Below are 21,575 nucleotides of genomic sequence, written 5' to 3'. Positions count from 1 at the left end.
GTGCTATGTTTTGGGATGCGTTGGTATGTTTTGGACGGGGTCCCGGGGGCCTCAGGGTTGAAACAGATTGAAATCAGACTGAAATTTGAAATTGAGGAAATGCTGGAATTTTTGACTGCTAGTGCAATCGCTTCTGCGAAGTCTTGGTCGCAGAAGCGACCTCGCAGAAGCGACCTCGCAGAAGTAGGATAATCGCCACATAAGTGGCTGGAAAGGAAGCTAGGCAGAGGATGGTTTCTCATCGCAAAAGCGGGGCTCTGGGAGCCCTGCACATCCGCGGGAGCAGAAATATTGAGCGCAGGAGCGGATGGCATCATAGAAGTGGCAGTGGCTCGCACCTGCGTGTGCGCAGAAGTGGAGCCCTTGTCCGTAGGTGCAAAAGGGATGCCACCAGAGCTACTTCGCAGATGCGCATTTATGGCCGCAAAAGCGAGCTCGTAGGTGCGATAAATTCATCTGCATGTGCGAAAGTCGCTAGGCAGTGGGAGTGTTTTTAATCCGAGACTTAGTCCATTTCTCTCACATTTTCATTTGATTGGGCGATTTTGGTGTTCTTCGATGGAAGATTTTCATCATCGTAGTTTGAAGGTTTGAAAGTTTAAGGAAAGGTTTCAATCGTCGATTCGTATTTTTTTATCTTGTTTGGTGTGATTTGAGGCCTCAAGCAGGTTCGTGCTATGTTTTGGGATGCATTGGTATGTTTGGACAGGGTCCCGGAGGCCTCGGGGTTAAAACAGATTGAAATCAGACCGAAATTTGAAATTGAGGAAATGCTGGAAATTTTGACTGCTGGTGCAATCTCTTGTGCGAAGTCTTTGTTGCAGAAGAGACCTCGCAGAAGCGGGATAATCGCCGCATAAACGGATGGAAACAAAGCTGGGCAGAGGCTGGTTGCTCATTGCAGAAGCGGGGCTCTGGGCGGACCTGCGCATCCGCAGGAGGGGAAATGTTGAGCGCAGGAGCAGATGGCATCGCAGAAGAGGCAGTGGCTTGCACCTGCGTGTGCGCAGAAGCGGAGCCCTTGTTCGTAGGTGCGAAAGGGCTGTCACCAGTGCTGCTTTGCAGATGTGCATTTATGGTCGCAAAAGCGAGCTTGCAGGTGCGATAAATTCGTCTGCATGTGCGAAAGTCACTGGGCAGTGGGGTTGTTTTTAGTCCGAGACTTAGTCCATTTCTCTCACATTTTCATTTGGTTGGGCGCTTTTTGGAGTTCTTAGACGGATGATTATCATCATCTATGTCAAGGTAAGTAATTCCTGCATATTGTGAGTTAAATACAAGGTTTATATATGGATTTAAACATAGAAATTAGTAGAAAATTGAGATTTTGGTAGAAAACATAAAATATGGTATTATTTGATTTTGATAACGAAATTGGACATGGAATTGGGAATAAATTATATATTTAGGTTCGTAATGTTATGAGTAATGTTTATCTTCGAATATTTTTAGAATCCAGGCACGCTTGCTCGAGGGTTGACTTTATTGACATTTGGAATGGAGTTGGGAATTTTTATGAATTGATTTAGTATGAGTATTAGAGTATATTGTTATTGGTTTACACATTGTTTGACTAGTTTTGGAGTGGCGGGCATCGGTTTGAGGTGTTAGAGTGGCGTTTGAGCCGGTTATGGAACTTCGGAGCGAGGTAAGTCTCTTGTCTAACTCTGTTAGGGGGAAACTACCCCTAGGTAATGTATTTGATATGTGCTACTTGTTACGGTGCCTACGTACACACGTGGTGATGAGGGTCCGTACGTAGCTAAATTCAGGTTATTGTCCGGGTAGACTTAGGTTCACACCACGCTATAATTGTACTATAAGAGTTATCTTTTCTCGTTTAATTCCTTTATTTCGCATTATGACTTGAGACTAGACTTTCTCTTACGAATTTCTCCCGCACTATGCATTTTCATCGAAAAGTTTTCCTTAAAATTCGTAACTCACACGTTTATTTGTAAGTGGGGTCAAGGACCTGTTAAAGCTTCTTATTCTAATTAGATCGGGTCGTTCGCCTCGGCAGTATAATAGATGGATCTATGGTTCGTGACGTTCGACCCTCGGCAACGCACACAGTATGATGGGATCGGGCTGTATGCCTCGGCATTTCTATAAAATACTCTTATGGAATCGTGCGTAATATTTTACAAGAAGCCAGTGTATCTGTGAGTTTTTCCAGATCTGTATTGACGACCTATCTGGTGCAGTCCATTACATATATATACTCCGGTTGAGGAAGTAACTTCCAATTGAGAGCTTGAGTTCATTGTTGAGAGGAGGGTTGTACCACATATTTATACTTGTTTATTTTGTTTATTTACTCTGCCTCATATTTGTTTACTTCATACTGTATTTGATTTATTGGACCACTACTAGTAAGTGTCGATGTCGACCCCTTGTTACTACTTCTCTGAGGTTAGGCTAGATACTTACTAGGTAAACATTGATTTACGTACTCATGCTACACTTGCTACACTTATTGTGCAGGTATATATATGTTTTTAGTGGTCCCCTGGGTGTAGAGGCACGACTATTGCGGGGACTTTACAGTAAGCTGCATTCCATGTTACAATCCGCATCATACAGAGTCTCCATCAGAGTTATTTATATTCTCCTGTCTAACTTGTATTCCAAACGGATGTTGTATTTTTATTGTACTCCTTAGTAGATGCTCATGCACTTGTGACACCGGGTTTTGGGGGTTCCTACTGGTTGTTCATTATTGTAGTTCACGTAAATATTATTATTTTACCCTATAAATTCTATTTTATACTATTCAATTAATGGAAATTATGATTTAAAAAGTAATAAAAATGAGTAATTCAGTTGATGAATCACCGTTAGCTTGCCTGACGGCGGCGTTAGGTGCCATCACGACCTATATCTGCTTAGCATGAGTGTAGTGAGCCCGAGAGATTGGAGAGATTGGTTACTTAGTTGGGGCCCGAGTGCCATGCTTTGAGTGATATCTATATATATGTGGATCGGGTTGCACGCCGCAACAAGCCTAATGGATATATATACATATATGAGGAGGCCACTTAGGATACCGAGCGGGAGATGCGGAGCATATATCCTCACCTTTTTCAGACACCAGGTACATTTCTAGACCCATTCGAGGACGAACGTTTGTTTAAGAGGGGGAGGATGTAACGACCCGGCCGGTCATTTTGAGAGTTGTAGTCATGTTCCCCCATTTACTGCTCATTCCCTACTTAATTTTTGTTATGTCAATTATCGGGGTAGTTGGTTCGGGTCCGGGGAGGTGTCGGAATGGATTGAGACACTTAGTCTCAAGGTTGGAAGCTTAAGCTGAAAAGGTTGACTGGATGTTGACTTATGTGTATACAACTCCGGAATGGGTTTTGATAGTTTCGTTAGCTCCGTTGAATAATTTTCAACTTAGGAGTATGTCCGGATGGTGAATTGGAGGTCCGTAGTTGATTTAGGTTTGAAATGGCGGAAGTTGGAGATTTAGAAGTTTGACCGAGAATGGACTTTGTAGATACGGGGCTCGAATTGGGGTTTCGGGAGTTAGAGTAGGTCCATAGTGTCATTTTGTGACTGGTGTGAAAAATTTGAGATAAATCGAACGTGATTTGATATGTTTCGGCATCGAATATTTAAATTTGAAGTTCAAAGTTCATTAGGCTTGAATCAACGCGCGATTCATGGTTTTAGTGTTGTTTGATGTGATTTGAAGGATCGACTAAGTTCATCTCGCATTTTAGGACTTGTTGATATATTTGGTGGAGGTCCCGGGGGGCCTAAGGTGGAGTTCGGATTGTTAACGGATCAAGATTGGAAGTTGAGACGCTGCTGAAGCACACCAGTTTTGGTGCAATCGCACCTGCAAAGTGGTAATCGCAGGTACGAGCTTCTAGGTGCGAGCAGGGAGAACGCAGATGCGGTCTGGAGTTGGGCGTGTAGGGGTCGCGTGTGCGAGGGAATTGCCGCACCTGCGTGGCCGCACATGCAGCGACAGGAGCGCAGAGGGGGAGTTTGGATTAAGGGATATGGAGCGCGGATGCAAATGGATTTCCGCAGGTGCGGACTCGCACCTGCGCGTGGAGGATCGCAGAAGCGGAGGAAGTGGAGCCTTGGAAAAATCACAGAAGCGGGAGATTCCTCGCACCCGCAAGACCGCAGGTGCGTAGGCACTGGGCAGAATATTAAATCAAGGGTTCCGTGGTCATTTTTGAAAATTCCAAGCTCGGGATTGGGCGATTTTGAGAGGGATTTCAAAGGGATTCTTGAGGTAAGTCACTTGTGGTTAAATTTTACTCAATAATTATGTTTCCCCCATTGATTTTCCCACCTAGATTGTGTGGTTTTGAGGTGTAATTTTGGTAGTTGAAGCTAGGGATTTGGAGAGTTTAAATTGGGAATTTGGTTGTTGATTTGGTATTGGATTTTGGTAAATATGGTATGGTTGGACTCATGGTTAAATGGGCTTCCGGATTTTGTGACTTTTGTTGGGTTCCGAGATGTGGGCCCGCAGCCCGGCTTTTTACTGGACTTTTTGACTTTTTAACTAAGAACTTAATAATTTCATGCGTAATGGATTCTTTTAGCTAGTGTTGATTATATCGAACTGTTTGTGACTAGTTTTGAGGCATTTGGAGGCCGTTTCGCGAGGCAAGGGCTTGTTGGAGTAGAGTTTCGCACAGTTTCAGGTAAGTAATACTTCTAAGATTGGTTTTGTGGGTATGAAACCCTGAATTTCGTGCTTTGTGATCTATGTTGAGGTGACGCGCATGCTATGTGATGGGTGTGTGGGTGTGCACCATAGAAATTGTGATTTAGTCGATTCCCTAGAATTGCGCAGCTATTATCTGAATAATTTGTTGTACTCTACGTGTTAAAGCACTAGAGCTGTGATTCATGCTACAAATCATGTTTAGGTTATATGCTGGTACTATTGGGACCCATAGTGGTCGTTCTTTACTGTTGAGATATCTGTTTATTCGTAGTCGTGCACTCAGTCAGATTCATCATTATTTGCCATATCTCAGTCTGTGTTATCGTATATTGTCACACCTCTTATCATTAATTAGGGCTGCTTAGCATGAGTGTAGTGAGCCCGTGAGACTGGAGAGATTAGTGACTGAGTTGGGGCCCTGAGTGCCATGCTGTGAGTGATATCTATATATATGTGGATCGGGTTGCACTCCGCAACAAGTCTTATGGATATATATACATATATGAGAAGGCCACTTAGGAGACCGAGCGGGAGATGCGGAGCATATATCCTCACCTTTTTCAGACACTAGGTACATTTCTAGACCCGTTCGAGGACGAACGTTTGTTTAAGAGGGGGAGGATGTAACGACCCGGCGGGTCATTTTGAGAGTTGTAGTCATGTTCCCCCATTTACTGCTCATTCCCTACTTAATTATTGTTATGTGACTTGTCGGGGTAGTTGGTTCGGGTCCGGGGAGGTCTCGGAATGGATTGAGACACTTAGTCTCAAGGTTGGAAGCTTAAGCTGAAAAGGTTGACTGGATGTTGACTTATGTGTATACAACTCCGGAATGGGTTTTGATAGTTCTGTTAGCTCCGTTGAATAATTTTCAACTTAGGAGTATGTCCGGATGGTGAATTGGAGGTCCGTAGTTGATTTAGGTTTGAAATGGCGGAAGTTGGAAATTTAAAAGTTTGACCGAGAATGGACTTTGTATATACGGGGCTCGGATTAGGGTTTCGGGAGTTAGAGTAGGTCCATAGTGTCATTTTGTGACTGGTGTGCAAAATTTGAGATAAATCGGACGTGATTTGATATATTTCCGCATTGAGTATTTAAATTTGAAGTTCAAAGTTCATTAGGCTTGAATCGACGCGCGATTCATGATTTTATTGATGTTTGATGTGATTTGAAGGATCGACTAAGTTTGTCTCGTGTTTTAGGACTTGTTGATATATTTGGTTGAGGTCCCGGGGGGCCTAAGGTGGAGTTCGGATGGTTAACGGATCAAGATTGGAAGTTGAGACGCTGCTGAAGCACACCAGTTCTGGTGCAATCGCACCTGCAAAGTGGTAATCGCAGGTATGAGCTTCTAAGTGCGAGCAGGGGGAATGCAGATGCGGTCTGGAGTTGGGCGTGTAGGGGTCGCATGTGCGAGGGAATTGCCGCACCTACGTGGCCGCACATGTGGTGACTGGAGCGCAGAGGGGGAGTTTGGATTAGGGGATGTGGAGCGCGGATGCAGATGGATTTCTGCAGGTGCGGACTCGCACCTGTGCGTGGAGGATCACAGAAGCGGAGGAAGTGGAGCCTTGGCAAAATCACAGAAGCGGGAGATTCCTCGCACCCGCAAGACCGCAGGTGCGTAGGCACTGGGCAGAATTTTAAATCAAGGGTTCCGTGGTCATTTTTTAAAATTCCAAGCTCGGGATAAGGCGATTTTGAGAGGGATTTCAAAGGGATTCTTGAGGTAAGTCACTTGTGGTTAAATTTTACTCAATAATTATGTTTCCCCATTGATTTTTCCACCTAAATTGTGTGGTTTTGAGGTGTAATATTTGGAGTTAAGGCTAGGGATTTCAAGCATATTTAGGAACGGGAAATCTTAACACAAATTTCATCAATGGTTAGTATTTTTTTAAATATGAGAGCGTTGTTTCTGATGAATTCTCAAGAAAATATACTGCGATCTCCAAGTTTGATCGAAAGGTACTTGAATTTGATTCTTCTAAGGGTTTTGTGGTACTAAATCAACCTTTTTCGGCATATTCCATAAGTACCACGTTGACATAGAGAAGTTCATGATTCTTGAATATAAAAAGAAATAACTTATTATTATGTATTAGTGTTTAAAAATCTATTTAAAAGGATTTATTGTAGAAATATTGGTACAAAGTTACTATTGAGAAACTAGGATTTATTTTGGCCACATGCCGTAACGACCTGGCCGGTCGTTTCGAGAGTTGTAGCCCCGTTCATCCATTTACTGCTCATTTTATGCTTTAGAGTTGTTATGTGACTTGTGGGGTAGTTGGTTCGGGTCCAGAGAGGTTTCGAAATGAATTGAGATACTTAGTCTTAAGGATGAAAACATAAGTTAAAAAGGTTGACTGGATGTAGAATTATGTGTAAACGACTTTGGAATGGAGTTTTGATGGTTACGTTAGCTCTGTTGGGTGATTTTGGGCTTTGGAGCGTGACCGAATTGTGATTTGGAGGTCTGTAGTGGAATTAAGTTTGAAATGGCGAAAGTTGGAAATTTGGAAGTTTTTGACCGACAATGGACTTTGTAGATACCTGGCTCGGATTGGGGTTCGGGCAGTTGGAGTAGGTCAGTGGTGTCATTTGTGACATGTGAGCAAAATTTCAGGTCAATCGGACGTGATTTGTTATGTTTCGGCATCATCTGTAAAAGTTGGAATTTCTTGATTTTAATAGGCTTGAATTGGGGTGTGATTCGTGTTTTCGATGTTGTTTGATGTGATTTGAGGGCTCGACTAAGTTTGTATCGTGTTTTAGGACTTGTTGGTATAATTGGTTGGGGTCCCGGCGACCTCGGGTGGAGTTCGGATGGGTAACGAATCAAATTTGGAGTTCGGAGCTTGGGTCGCAGGTGCAAGCTTGCAGGTGCGCGAAGGAGCGTAGGTGCTTCCATATGTGGAATGTGCAGTGGTCGCTGGTGTGGAAGAAGTTCTGCAAATACGGATGTGCATCTGCATGAGGTTGACCACAGAAGCGGATTTGGCTAGGCAACAGGGGCGTCGCAGATGCAGAGAAGGCTCGCAGATGCGGTCCTGCAGGTGCGAGAATGGGACCGCTGATGCGATGGGTCGCCAGTTAAGTGAGTTAAGCAGGAACATGATTTTTTCCAAAAAAGCGGATGCGCGGGTGCAAGCCCAGGCTCCGCTGGTGTGGAAATGCCTGGGCAGTGTTTAAATTCGAGGGTTTCCGAGATTTTCTTCATTTTGGACATTTCAAGCTCTGGCTTAGGCGATTTTTGAGAGGGATTTCAAAGGGATTCTTGAGGTAAGTCACTTGTGTTTTAATTCATTCAATAATTATGTTTCCCCATTGATTTTCCCACCTAGATTTTCTGGTTTTGAGGTGTAATTTGGGAGTTTGAGGCTAGGGATTTGGATAGTTTAATTTGGGGATTTGGGTGACTGTTTGGTGTCGGATTTTGGTAAAATTTGTATGGTTGGACTCGTAGTTTAATGGTCTTTCAGATTGTTTGACTTTTATCGGATTTTTAGACGTGGGCCCAGGGGCCGGCTTTTGAGTCCACTTTTGACTTTTGATTAATAACTTATTATTTCTTTATGGAATTGGATCCTTTAGTTTGTGTTGATTGTATCGAACTGTTTGTGGCTAGATTCGGGGCATTTGGAGGCCGATTCGCGAGGCAAGGGCGTATTAGAGTAGGGATTTGCACGGATTGAGGTAAGTAACAGTTCTAAATTTGGTTATGAGGGTATGGAACCCCGTATTATGTGTCATGTGATTGGTTTTGAAGTGACGCACATGCTAGGTGACGGGCGTGTGGGCGTGCACCGTAGGAATTATGACTTGGTCAATTCCATGAAACTGAATAGTTGAAAAACATATGTTGTTATCCGTATATTCTCCATGTGTTATAAAATTTGAACTGTAAATCATGTTTAGGCAATGTGTTGGCACTGTAGGGACCCACAGAGGCCGTGTTACATGTTGAATTATCTACTAAATTCCTATTTTGTACTCAGTCACAGTTTTACTGCATATTATATCTCAGCCTCTACTGTTCTTTATTGATACATTATATCATAGATCTTTGGGCTGATTATCACGATTATTGAGAGCCCGAGAGACTGGAGTGAATGATGACTGAGTGAGGCCAAGGGGCTTATTGTGAGGATATTTATAGGTGCGGGCTGCACGCCGTAACATATTTTATTGATTTATGTCATGATTGGCTTGTTATAGCGCTTGGGCTGAAGAAGTCCATCCGAAGTCTGTACACCCCCAGTGAGCATAGGGACCTATTGAGTGCCGAGCGCGAGTGCCGAGTGTCTGAGAGAAATGAGAGATTGTGAGGAATGAGTGACTGTAAGGTTGGAGTGAATGAGAGCACTAAATGACTGTCATTCTGAGAATATGTACTTCATCTCTTTACTGTTGTACTTCAGCTGGCATATATCACTGTCATGAAATTTCTGAGAGATACTATTTCCTGTTTCAATTGAACTTGGCATGAAGTATTTGTTTTAGCTTTAACGGTCGAACTTGAAAGCATGTCTATTTTTTTGTATAGTATTTTCTGAAATTGAACTGTATCCGTGAAGCTCGTTACTACTTTAAGTCCAATAGTTAGACTTGTTACTTACTAAGTTGGTTGTACTCATGCTACACCCTACACTTTGTGCGCAGATTTAGGTGCTTTTGGTCATGGTGAGTGTTGATTATCTGCACAGCCTGATCATTTCGGGATTTCAAGGTAGCTGTCTGGCATTCGCAGACCTTGAATCTCCCTCCATATCTTTCAGCTTTATGTATTTAGCTTTAGTTTTCATAGACAGTATTTTCAAACTTGTATTGTATAGACGCTCATGTACTCAGTGACACATTAGTTTTGGGAACTTCCATATTTAGTTTTGACTTCATATCCAGTTTATGACAACTTTAATTATTCAAACCTGTGTTATTTCAGTGTTTACTTAAAAGTGTTGGCAATGTTTTGAGGTGTCGGCTTGCCTAGTACCACATTAGGCGCCATCACGACATGCTATGTTTTGTGTCGTGACACATGCTAAGCCTTAGGAAACTTATCTTCGAGAGGTTGCCGAACCCTTAGGAAACTTCACATTCTTGTATTCTTGTCGTGCGGATTTGTTAATTCCGGAAACTAAACTTATGTTGCTCTATTCTCTCATAGTGGTGCGGACATGTGCTACCGGATAGGATGGCCAGCCATCAGTACCACCAGGTAGGGCCACGAGAGGCCGAGGTTGTGGTAGGGGCCGCGGTAGGTGCAGAGATGCAGCTCGTACAACAGCTAGAGCAGCACCTTCAGATCCACCAGTTGCTCCATCTAAAGAGCAGGTTCCAGATGTGGTTGAGCCGATAGGGCCAGCTCAAGCACCAGCTACGCCCATTGTGATTATAGGCCTTCAAGAGGCTTTGGCTCAGATTTTGACTGTGTGCACTAGCCTTGCTCGGACAATTTTTGTTCCGGCCGCGGCAGCCACTTCTCAGGTCACTTCCTGTCCTCCATCCCTTCCTTGCAGGTGTGATCTCAACCTCGTTTCTATGACCTCGCACCTGTGCAAAAACCACCGCAGGTGTGACACATCAGTACCAGACGTGCCTAACCACTTCCAAACGATCCGAAACACATCTGTAATACATCTGAGCCCCTCGGGACCCCATCCAATCATACCGACAAGTATGAATACATTATCCAGAGTTATCACAATTCTCAAAGCACTACAAATAACATCAAAACTAAGAATTAACTATCAAAATTAATCTCTTAAGTTCCAAACTTTCCAACTTCACCAAACATGTCTGAATCATGCCTAAACTTTTCGGCTTACAACCAAACTTCACACACAAGTTCCAATATATTAAATGAATCCATTCCAATTCCCTAAATAATAATCCGAGTCTGATACCACCAAAGTCAACTCACGATCAAACCCATAACCTCCCCAATTTTTTATATTGCCAACTTTTGACAAATAGGGCCAAAACTTTCTAGGAACATCCAAATTCAAATTCGAACATACGCCCAAGTCCAAAATAACCATATGAACCTATTGAAACCATCAAATCCAGATTCTGAGGTAATTTATTCAAAAGTTAAGCCTTGGTCAACTCTTCCAACTTAAAGCTTCCGAATTGAGAATTACTTTTCCAAATCAATTTTGAATGTCTCGAAATCAAACAAACTATACACGCAAGTCATGATGCATCATATGAAGTTATGCAAAGTCTCAAATCGCCGAAGGAAATGCTAAAGCTCAAAAGGATTGGTCGAGCCATTACATTCTCCCCACTTAAACCTACGTTCATCATCAAATGTGCCAAGATTCCCACTGCGATAGGTCGAAAGCTGCCAAATCATTGTATAACTCATCATATACATACGATAGGTGATCTCATGTCACCTCAATCCATATATTCCCACTAACATAATCCCAACTGAAATTTCTTCCTTAAAACTTAGCTTACAATCCTTAGAGCCAAATTCTAACTTTTGTAACTCCATCTAAGATCCGATTCTTATATATATACACTATATTAATCTCCACAACCAGTATCAAACCTTAAGTGTACTCCCAATATGTAACCACGTGATGTATCCATCGCTCATATGCCCATAACAATATCTTTCGACCATAATAGCTGCTCATTACCAATCCCGGTGCCAGTAATATATCTTATGAAAAATAAAACCTCGCTATAAAACTTCACAATGCCGCAATGAAGAAAAATATGTGTAGGAACTCATAATCTCTTATTAACATAACAAGTCATGGAGTTCTTTCACTCAATAAGAACCATTGTCAAATTCTGAGCTGGCTAATGACATTCCTCTTCCAAACATACCTTTATACATATTCGATTGCACTAATCACGTCTAATAACATCCTCTCACCCAGTTCAATCTTCTCGACCGACATTCCACATCAAATACCATCAAGAACCTCATACGATACGATCCATGCGCCAAATAAGCAACTACTCAAATATGATCAATAATGGAAAGAGAAATATAAAGAAAATATTCAATAAGTTTAAAAGATACAACAATAAGAGCATAATGCTATGAATCTATCCCACAAGAGAAACAAAACACACAAAACGAGCTTAAGGAATCATACCAACATAGCCCCATTGCGGCGCGCAACCCGATCCGCACATATCAATCCCCATGGAAATAACCATTGAGACATAATGCTCAAGCTCTCCCAACACGTGTGTATTAACAAAATGCATATAAAGTGAATATACATGGCAATGGGGATATGGATAGCATAATGCTCTATGAAAAGCAAGCACATCTATGGTGCAATTTGCAAATCAATATCTCAAGAGCCATCTCGCTCAAATATCGCCACAAGGCCTAAACAGAACCACAACATGCGTGTGAATAATCAAGTAGGCTCACAACCCATCATAGTATAAGAAAATAACACATGAAACAAATCAAGGTAGGAATAACATCCATTCCTCTCGATGACACATTCATAGAAAATGTTGTACCGGATCAGACCCCAAGGAGGACCCGCAGACTTTTATTTATCAGGTTCATCGTACACTGCTGGTTATGCACACTAGTGATACTGAGGCAGTAGAGTTGGCTTCTTATCGGTTACGGGATTTAGTGGTTTTCTTGTATGACATCTGGGAGAGATCTAGGGGCCCGAACACTCCTCCATCTGTGTGGAAGGAATTGTCTGAGGCCTTTCTTTGTCACTACTTTCCAGTTGAGATACGACGAGCTAGAGTGGACAAGTTCTTGAGCCTTCGACAAGATAATATGAGTGTGCGAGAGTATAGTATGCAGTTCAATTCTTTAGCAAGGTATGCTCCCCATATGGTGGCCGAGATGAGCGATAGGGTGCACCTGTTTGTGAACGGGTTGGGACCACATCTGATAAATGAGTGCACGACAGCCTCCTTGGTGGAGGGCATGGATATTTCCCGTATTCAGGCTTATGCCCAGACACTAGAGGATCGTAAGTGCAACGAATAGGCAAATAGGGAGAAAAATAGGGGCCATCATATGAGGGCGAGATTCGTAAGGTATTCTGGTGACATCTGATCGTGGCCAAACCTACACCACTGTATAGTAGCAAAGAGTGGTCGATGCAGTTTTACCCGATGAGGTCGAGATCAATTTCCAGAAGGAGTTAATTTGGTTTGGAGTCGGGTATCTAACTAATCTAGATGTGCGTGTTGTTTCTAATTGCACTTCCAAACATTGTTGTGAATGATTCTATTCTATTTTTTATACTATTGTATGCCAAGTGTAATCTAAGTACAATATTGTTTGTGAAAGTTTTCAAGTGTTAAAAGGCACTAGGGTAGTGACTTCCGCCTAGGTGAGTATCTAATGGATGTCAAGAATTTAGGACAAGCTTGTTACGATTGGGGTCGTGATATAACCATCACACATAAGTGCTCACTCTATACCTCTCGGTAGTTTGAGTGACTTTGCCTGATTTGGCTTTCTCAAGCCCAAATGGGTGTTCGCACAATCCAAATGAAATTGGCTCAAGTCGGGTATTACTATCTCTGGGTTTAACCCTTTAATCGGGGCTATCAATCTCTTGAGTTCACCCCAATTCCTTGTTAGCCTAATTTTCCTAGACTTAGTATCTCTTTCTCAAGAAGAACCTAAGTCATAAAGGCATGAATCAGTGTTTGCAACCACTAATTCTACAATTTAGCATGAATTAGGCTGAATATCACTAACCCATAAACAATTAAGCCCTAAAATTCAAGACCCATTAAATACCCACACTAGGATTGGGTCACCACCCTAGCTATGGGGTCTAGCTACTCATGAATACAGCAAAAATCAAAGGCGAAGATGAAATATAAGCCATAATATTAAAGTACAAGATGAAAATCTAAAGTTTGAAGGTAAATCGATTATAAAATTGCCCAAAAGGGGAAAAACCAGCCGTTCACGTGCTCTCCTCTACAAAACATGACCTAAAAATGTCAAAAAGAGCTATACACAGCTGAAATTTTCCGACAAAAGTGCCCCAACGAAGGATTCGCAGACGCATAATTCTGACCGCGTCCGCGCTTGAGCTTTCGCGGCCGCATAATTATAAGCGCGGTCGGCGTTTCTCCAATACTGGGATTGGACTAGACTAGGTTTCGCGGACAGTGTAAATACATTCGCATCCGTGTTTGCTTCAATCGTGTCCGCGTATTATGTTCGCGGACCGCGTTCTTCAGTTAGGTTTCACTTGCCAAGTCTCTGAACCTTTTATCACGCTCCCAGCGGAATTTCCACCGCGTCCGCATAATGTAGACGCGGGCAGCGGTGGTGTTTTCTCTGGATTGCAGCTTCTCTAAACCTTTATCTCACCGACCGTGGAATATTATCCGCCTCAGCGGTGAACCCTACGAAGCCGCGCTTTTCCATCGCGGTCTACGGTTCAGTTTCAGCCTTTGCCTTGTGCAAGTTTGACTCTTTCATGAGCTTATTTTGGCTTCTTTGCCTCATTTTGACCAAACCCTGCAACAAGCACATTATGTTAGTTTTCGAGACTACCTTTCGCATTTTTTTACCCAAAACCTAAGCAAAAGAGAGCAAATAATAAGCTAAAAACCATAGTTGTCAACTCCCTCAAACTTAAGCTTTTGCTTGTCCTCAAGCAAACAAGTTAACTCCCACCTCCATAAGAAAGAAGAAAGGAAAATCTCAGTTGTCCTAAGGTGACTACATCAACATCAATTGGAACTAATAATTACCCTCAACACAAATGCATTATCAACAACATTATGCTACGACTTTTTGAGTTTCATAGGTCTAATGTGACACAAGAGCATCAAGAGTTGACTCAATTCATCAAGGAACCTCGCTCTCACATGGGTCGTTGTGGATCCCATACTTCTTCTCCTCTACTCTCTATGAGCTCATCTCACCTTATAGAATGTGACACTCAAAATCGGGATTGTAAAGAAGTGCGCTCATCACTCTTAAAAGGATGCCACAAGTCCGGCTCTAACTACCATAGGCTTGCCCCTCATGTAAATCACCACTAATATAAGCTCACTCAACTTGAAATCCTATAGGGCTTTAGCGGGATGTAATGAAGGCTTTTTGGATCAAGGTCGGACCTAATGAACTACGATGGTATCATCTTTCCTTAAACACTACATTTTGTCAATTCGGCTCATGCTTTTTTGACTCTTTAAGTCATTTTATTCTTCCTTGGGGGAACTAGAGACACACTTTGTCACTCTTTCTTCTTTATGACGATTATTTTTCTCCTTTTCTCATCATTCCAAGCCTTTCAACATTGTTTTCTTGAATCCTTTCAACCTTTGCTTTTCTTTTGACATACTCCTTTTTTTTAAACATCATTTTTATATCCTTTTCTTTGCCTTTCCTTTTCATCAATTCCTTTTGCTCTTTGCATCATTCATCGCTTTGAAATTCCTTGTCTCTCCCCCAAACTTATGTTTTTGACTATTGTTCATCATGAATGCTAAGGAAAGATTGGGTGCCAAGAGAGGGTCATTATAGAACGGATGGAGGCTTGTAATGTGGTTATTGAATGAAAAAGTCTTAGGCTCAAAGGGGTTGACTAATGACATCAAAGTGGTAGGATATGGAAGTTTTCAAATTCACATGGAACAAAGGAGAGCCTATAATCACTTCTCAAGTCGAACTACACTTAGAATTTTGCCTAGAAAAATATCCGGGGCAAGTTCTAGACTTGTTGGCACGAGACTTGGACTTGTAATGCAATACCTCACCTCTCAAACTACTGGATTGTTAAAGATAATAGAGTCGAGGTCCCACAACAACCTTAGCTAAGATTGAAGATCACAGATGGCTCACAAAAACCACTTGATGATAGTTTTAGTCAACTCAAGAGTCTAAAGGTCACAACTAGAGCTAATCTTTTCAACCAACTTGTCTCTAACCATGAGGTCGAAGGTAAATGTGTTGGTACCAAGTGAAGCCCGCTTGAGACACTTTTATTCATTACTACTATATATCAAAACAGAAAGAAAAACAGACTCAATCCCTTAAGAAGGTTGTCACGCCATCCATCATTGGGAAGAGCCACCTGGTTCACACAAATTCCACCTTTGGAAAGAACCATGACATTAAGAAAACCAAAGGCTTATTGATCATGAAAAATTGTAAAAGAAGAAGCTACAAATTCAAAAAGAAACTACTAACTGAAATAAGAAGCTAAGCTATTAAAGATAATTACAAAAGAAGTTGTAAAGTAAAACACGGAAAGTAAACTGAATATGTACAATAGGGGATTGAAACGAATATACACGAAATGGGGATGAATATATACATGGAATGGTAATTTTATATACATACCAAAAGTAAAAAGTATGAAAATGAAAGTACAATAAGTAGAGAATAAAGAAAAATAGTATCAAAGTTATTACAGACCAATCATCAAAATCATCATATCAAAATAAGGCCACCCCCCAAATAAAAATTAGCATTGTCCTCAATGCTAAAAGCAAAAATAGAAAAAGGGAGGGATAGAGTGTAAAGAGAACTCCCTATGAGGCCTCTGTCTGCATGGGGTAACTGGTGGGGTCCTCTGGCTGGCCAGACTCATCACCTCCCTCAGGGTCCTCCAGCTCAATCTCCAAGTCCTCCATTTGGGGTATCACCACTCTCCTCACCGGCTCTCTATCAGCCTCCTACTCTGGTACCTGTGCTGGCTGAGCTGTCTGTGCTGCATAGGCAGTCTCTCCCATAAGGAGATCTACAGGAATATCGCTGGCGGAAGTGAGCTTCGCCACCTCCTTCTTCAACTCTTCTTGACCCTTCTTCACTTTCCTCACCTGTTTACCCAGCTCCTTGATTACCTTTCCATGCGCACCCAGAGACTCCAGAATCTTCTTTTGGTTTTCAAGAATACTCTTCAATGATTCCTCCACTGATGGAGGCATCTGGAGTTGTGCTGGAACTGCCTAAGCTGCTACTGCACTGGATAAGGCAGATAGCTTTGATGCAGCTACCTGCATCCAGTTGTTGATGCCGGCCAAAGTCTGATTTACCCTCAGTGCAGTCTGAGGGTAAGCTGATGAAGAAGGCACTGATGGTGGGATAGAATTGGATGGCACGGAGGATAGATGTGGCATGGCAGCAGATGACCCCTCGGCTGTGGAAGGCACGGAACTAGTGGCCACTACCCCTGGCTCTTCAGACTGGCCAGTGGAGGTGGTGGATTTGCCCTTGGACTTGGGGTTGTCTGGACCCTGAAGGCTGTACCAGGAGAAGGGCCTTTTCGGCTTCACATTCGTGTCAAAGTGTCTCCCCTCAACTCGCTGGTCCTCTAGGTACATAGTGATGAAATTGGGGTAAGTGTAAGACCATTCTTCCATCCCGGTTGCCTTGGATATGTTCTGGGCCATGAGGTTCCCCATATTTATCGGGTACCCTGCCATGATGGACTCTATGAGGATCGCTCGGGAAAGTGGAATGTCACTGTCATGATGGAACGGATCAAGGCGGCTGCAGATGAAGGTGCACCACCCTTTTGCTTCAAAGTAAGGGTGTTTCTGGCAATTGAAACTCCCGGTGTAAGCCAGGGCGGTGTTGTCCCTGGTATGGCTATCACCTCTGCTAACCATGGACGAGGTACTTCATCTAATGCCAACTTCTGTATGTATAGAGTAGCGTCTACATCATCAAACCCAGAATATGTATTCAAAGTTTTGCCATCGAACTGGATCTTATTGTTTCGTACGTTAGTCACAATGGGTGCCCTTTTTGATGTGGGCAACATTGGCATAAAATTCCTTGACTAGGTACTCATTTTCTTCTGGCAACTTGCTAGTGAAGAATTTCCATCCCACTCTTTCATCAAATTGTCTCTTCACATTCCGGTTATGAGGGAGAAGGTCTCTTTCTATGAAATGACGCTCAAGGGTGAGCGTCCTTTGTGGCCACCATTCCAAAATTTATGGTAGGCCTTCTCACTCACAAACCGATCTTGCCACACTGTCGGCTTCCTTGATCTACTCACCCCCCCCCCCCCATGTGTATCACCTCCTCTCCCGTCATCCGGAACCTCTTTTTCATCATCCATATCAATAGGAGTAGCTGTTGAGGCCGGAGTTGTAGCAGATGGGGGAGGAGGTGCTGAAGTCTCATTATCTCCTTCTGAGCTATCATCCGGCTCAGATGCGGAGGTGGGTTGATCGATGAGACGGAAAGGTTGAGATTGCACCTCGGGTTGTTATTCAGATTCTCCCTCGGAAATCTCCAGGGAAGGGAGGTATTCTTTAATGTCCGAGGAGTCAGCCTGAGGTCTCACAGGTGGTGCCTTTTTGCCAAAAGTCTTCTGAGGTGCTAAGGATGCAATCTGCTTCCTTTGCCTCGACCGCGGGAGGATTCTCCCCTCCCTTTGGATTTGTCGGGACCACCACAAGATCGCACCATTATTTGCACACACATTTAGTGAAAGATCATTAGTATTGAGGTTCAATGAATTGGTAGAGGACAGCAGATGAAATGATCGAAGTGTTTCTCAAAACAGGGTTCCGCTGACAGCGTAAAAGAGGCGCGACCACGAAAGGGTCAGCACGATCCGCGTAAAAATGAGCGCAGTCCGTAAAAGAGTTAGGATCAGACTACCAATTCTTTGAACATTGGATTTCACTGATAGCAAAAAAAAAGGGCGCAGCCGTGGAAAGGTTAGCGCGGTCCGCGTAAAAATGAGTGCGGCTGCAAATGAGTTGGGATCAGACTACCAATTCTTTGAATATTGGTTTCCGCTGACAGCATAATTTGGGACGCAGCCGTGAAAGATCAAACACAGACAGCATAAAACTGGATGTGGCTGCGGAAGCAATTTCCAAACTCTCTGCAACTCATGAGCGCGGATCGTGAATTTTCGGACGCGGACCGCGGAAATATCACCGCGTCCGCGAACATGCAACCGTACTCAGCTTCTCACAAATTAGAGAACACGAACCGCATAAAAATGGACTGTGGTCTGCGAAGTTCAAACAACACTGGCTCTGGCCCATTTGAAACCTAGGGCTTTCACTAAGTGCAAAAATTAATATAATTAACATGCATAGTTAATAACCCTATCCCCCATTAGGCATGGAAAACAATTACCCACATGGATATATAAGCATCAATTAAGCATGATCTTGAGATTTTGGCATGTATTAAACCCTAATCTAAAAGAAAAATTAAAAGTAGAAGAAAATAAAATCAAAAGATGAAATTAATGTAAAGATTTGAGTATTTACCCCTTCCTTGGCATTTACTTTCTTTGTCCCTTGAACTTGCTGAAGTTGGGCCTTTGCTAACTGATTCATAGTAGTTGTTAACTCGACTATGGCTTGTCCGTGATCATGAAGTTCCTTGTGAAGATGGATGATAGTAAGGTCACCCTGAGGAACATTTGCCCGACTCTGCCAAGCTGAAGATGTGTCAGCCATCTCATCAAGTATATCACAAGCATCGGCATAAGGCGTCTTCATAAAATTTCCCCCAGCTAGCTGATTCACCACACATTGGTTGGTCATGTTGATGCCCCTACAGAATGTCTGCTGAATCATTGCTTCAATCATATCATTATTTGGGCATTCCTTGACCATTGTCCGGTATTGCTCCCAGATTTCATGTAGGGGTTCATTAGGTTCTTGTTTAAAGGCTAAGATCTCATCCCTCAATGTTGCCATATGACCCGGTGAGAAAAACTTGGTTGTAAACTTTTCTGCCAACTCATACCATGTGTGTATGGAGTGGTTGTGTAGCCTCTCGAGCCAGTCCAAAGCTTTCCCTCTAAGTGAAAATGGGAAAATTCTCAATCTCATAGCGTCCTCCGACAGATTCGTCTGCTTGCTCCCCTAGCATGTGTCTACAAAACCCTTTAGATGCTTGTATGCATTCTGATGAGGAGCTCAAGTAAAGAAGCCCCTTTGCTCCAATAGGGTCAGCATGACATTTGTAATTTGAAAATTGCCCGCCCGAATCCGGGGCGGGACAATTGCACTTGCATAACCTACGTTGGGTAGCACCCGGTGTGCTGCCCGTGGAGGAGGTGGGGGAGGGTTTGGAATGTTGTCATTAGCCTGGTGGCCTCTTCTTTGGACTTGAGGTTCTAGATTAACCTCATCCTCACCATTGTCATCTACCTCCTTCCCCAGAAGAATATGTCCGAGAGCATCATTATGAGCCATTTGATACCTAAAGCGATAGATACACAAAAGTTAGAAAAATAGAAGGAAAGAAAAAATAACAAGACACACAAATAGTTAGATAGATAGTCAACACCGTCTAACTCCCCGGCAATGGCACCAAAAAGTGATCGTGGCCAAACCTACACCGCTATATAGTAGCAAAGAGTGGTCTATGCAGTTTTACCCGATAAGGTCAGGATCGATTTCCACAGGGAGTTAATTTGGTTTGGAGTCGGGTATCTAACTAATCTAGATGTGTGTGTTGTTTCTAATTTCACTTCCAAACATTGTTGTGATTGATTCTATTCTAATTTTTATACTATTGTATGCTAAGTGTAAGCTAAGTACAATATTTTTGGTGAAAGTTTTCAAGTGTTAAAAGGCACTAGAGTAGTGACTTCCGCCTAGGTGAGTATGTAATGAATATCAAGAATTTAGGACAAGCTTGTTACGATTGGGGTCGTGATATAACCATCACACATAAGTGCTCACTCTATACCTCTCGGTAGTTTGAGTGACTTTGCCTGATTTGGCTTTCTCAAGCCCAAATGGGTGTTCGCACAATCCAAATGAAATTGGCTCAAGTCGGGTATTACTATCTCTGGGTTTAACCCTTTAATCGGGGTTATCAATCTCTTGAGTTTACCCCAATTCCTTGTTAGCCTAATTTTCCTAGACTTAGTCTCTCTTTCTCAAGAAGAACCTAAGTCATAAAGGTATGGATCAGTGTTTGCAACCACTAATTCTACAATTTTAGCATGAATTAGGCTGAATATCACTAACCCATAAATAATTAAGCCCTAAAATTCAAGACCCATTAAATACCCACACTAGGATTGGGTCACCACTCTAGCCATGGGGTCTAGCTACTCACGAATACAGTAGAAATCAAAGGTGAAGATGAAATATAAGCCATAATATTAAAGTACAAGATGAAAATCTAAAGTTTGAAGGCAAATCTATTATAAAATTGCCCAAAAGGGGAAAAACCAGTCGTTCACGTGCTCTCCTCTACAAAGCTAAAATTTCCGGACAAAAATGCCCCTGCGGAGGATTCGCGGACGTGTAATTCTGACCGCGTCCGCGCTTGAGCTTTCGCGACCGCATAATAATAAGCACGGTCCGCATTTCTTCAATACTGGGCTTGGACTGGACTAGGTTTCGTGGATAGTGTAAATATATTCGCATCCGCGTTAGCTTCAATCCTGGCCGCGTATTACGTTCGCGGACCGCGTTCTTCAGTTAGGTTTCACTTGCCAAGTCTCTGAACCTTTTATCACACTCCCAGCGGAATTTCTACTGCGTCTGCATCTGATAACTTTGCGGCCGCGTAATGTAGACGCGGGCAGCAGTGGTGTTTTCTCTGGATTGCAGCATCTCTAAACCTTTATCTCGCCAACCGCGGAATATTATCCTCCTCAGCGGTGAACCCTACGCGGCCGTACTTTTCCATCGCGGTCCATGATTCAGTTTCAGCCTTTGGCTTGTGCAAGTTTGACTCCTTCATGAGCTTATTTTGGCTTCTTTGCCTCATTTTAACCTAACCCTACAAGCAAGCACATTATGTTAGTTTTCGGGTTTACCTTTAGCATTTTTTTTTACCCAAAACCTAAGCAAAAGAGAGAAAATAATAGGCTAAAAACCCTAGTTGTCAACATCATAGGTAGTATCAGGCCCCAGTCTTCGAGGAGTTCGATGCCAC

The sequence above is a fragment of the Nicotiana tabacum genome, chromosome 21 (assembly GCF_000715075.1).
Source record: "Nicotiana tabacum cultivar K326 chromosome 21, ASM71507v2, whole genome shotgun sequence".
Lineage (NCBI taxonomy): Eukaryota > Viridiplantae > Streptophyta > Magnoliopsida > Solanales > Solanaceae > Nicotiana > Nicotiana tabacum.
This window is presented reverse-complemented; position numbering follows the sequence as displayed.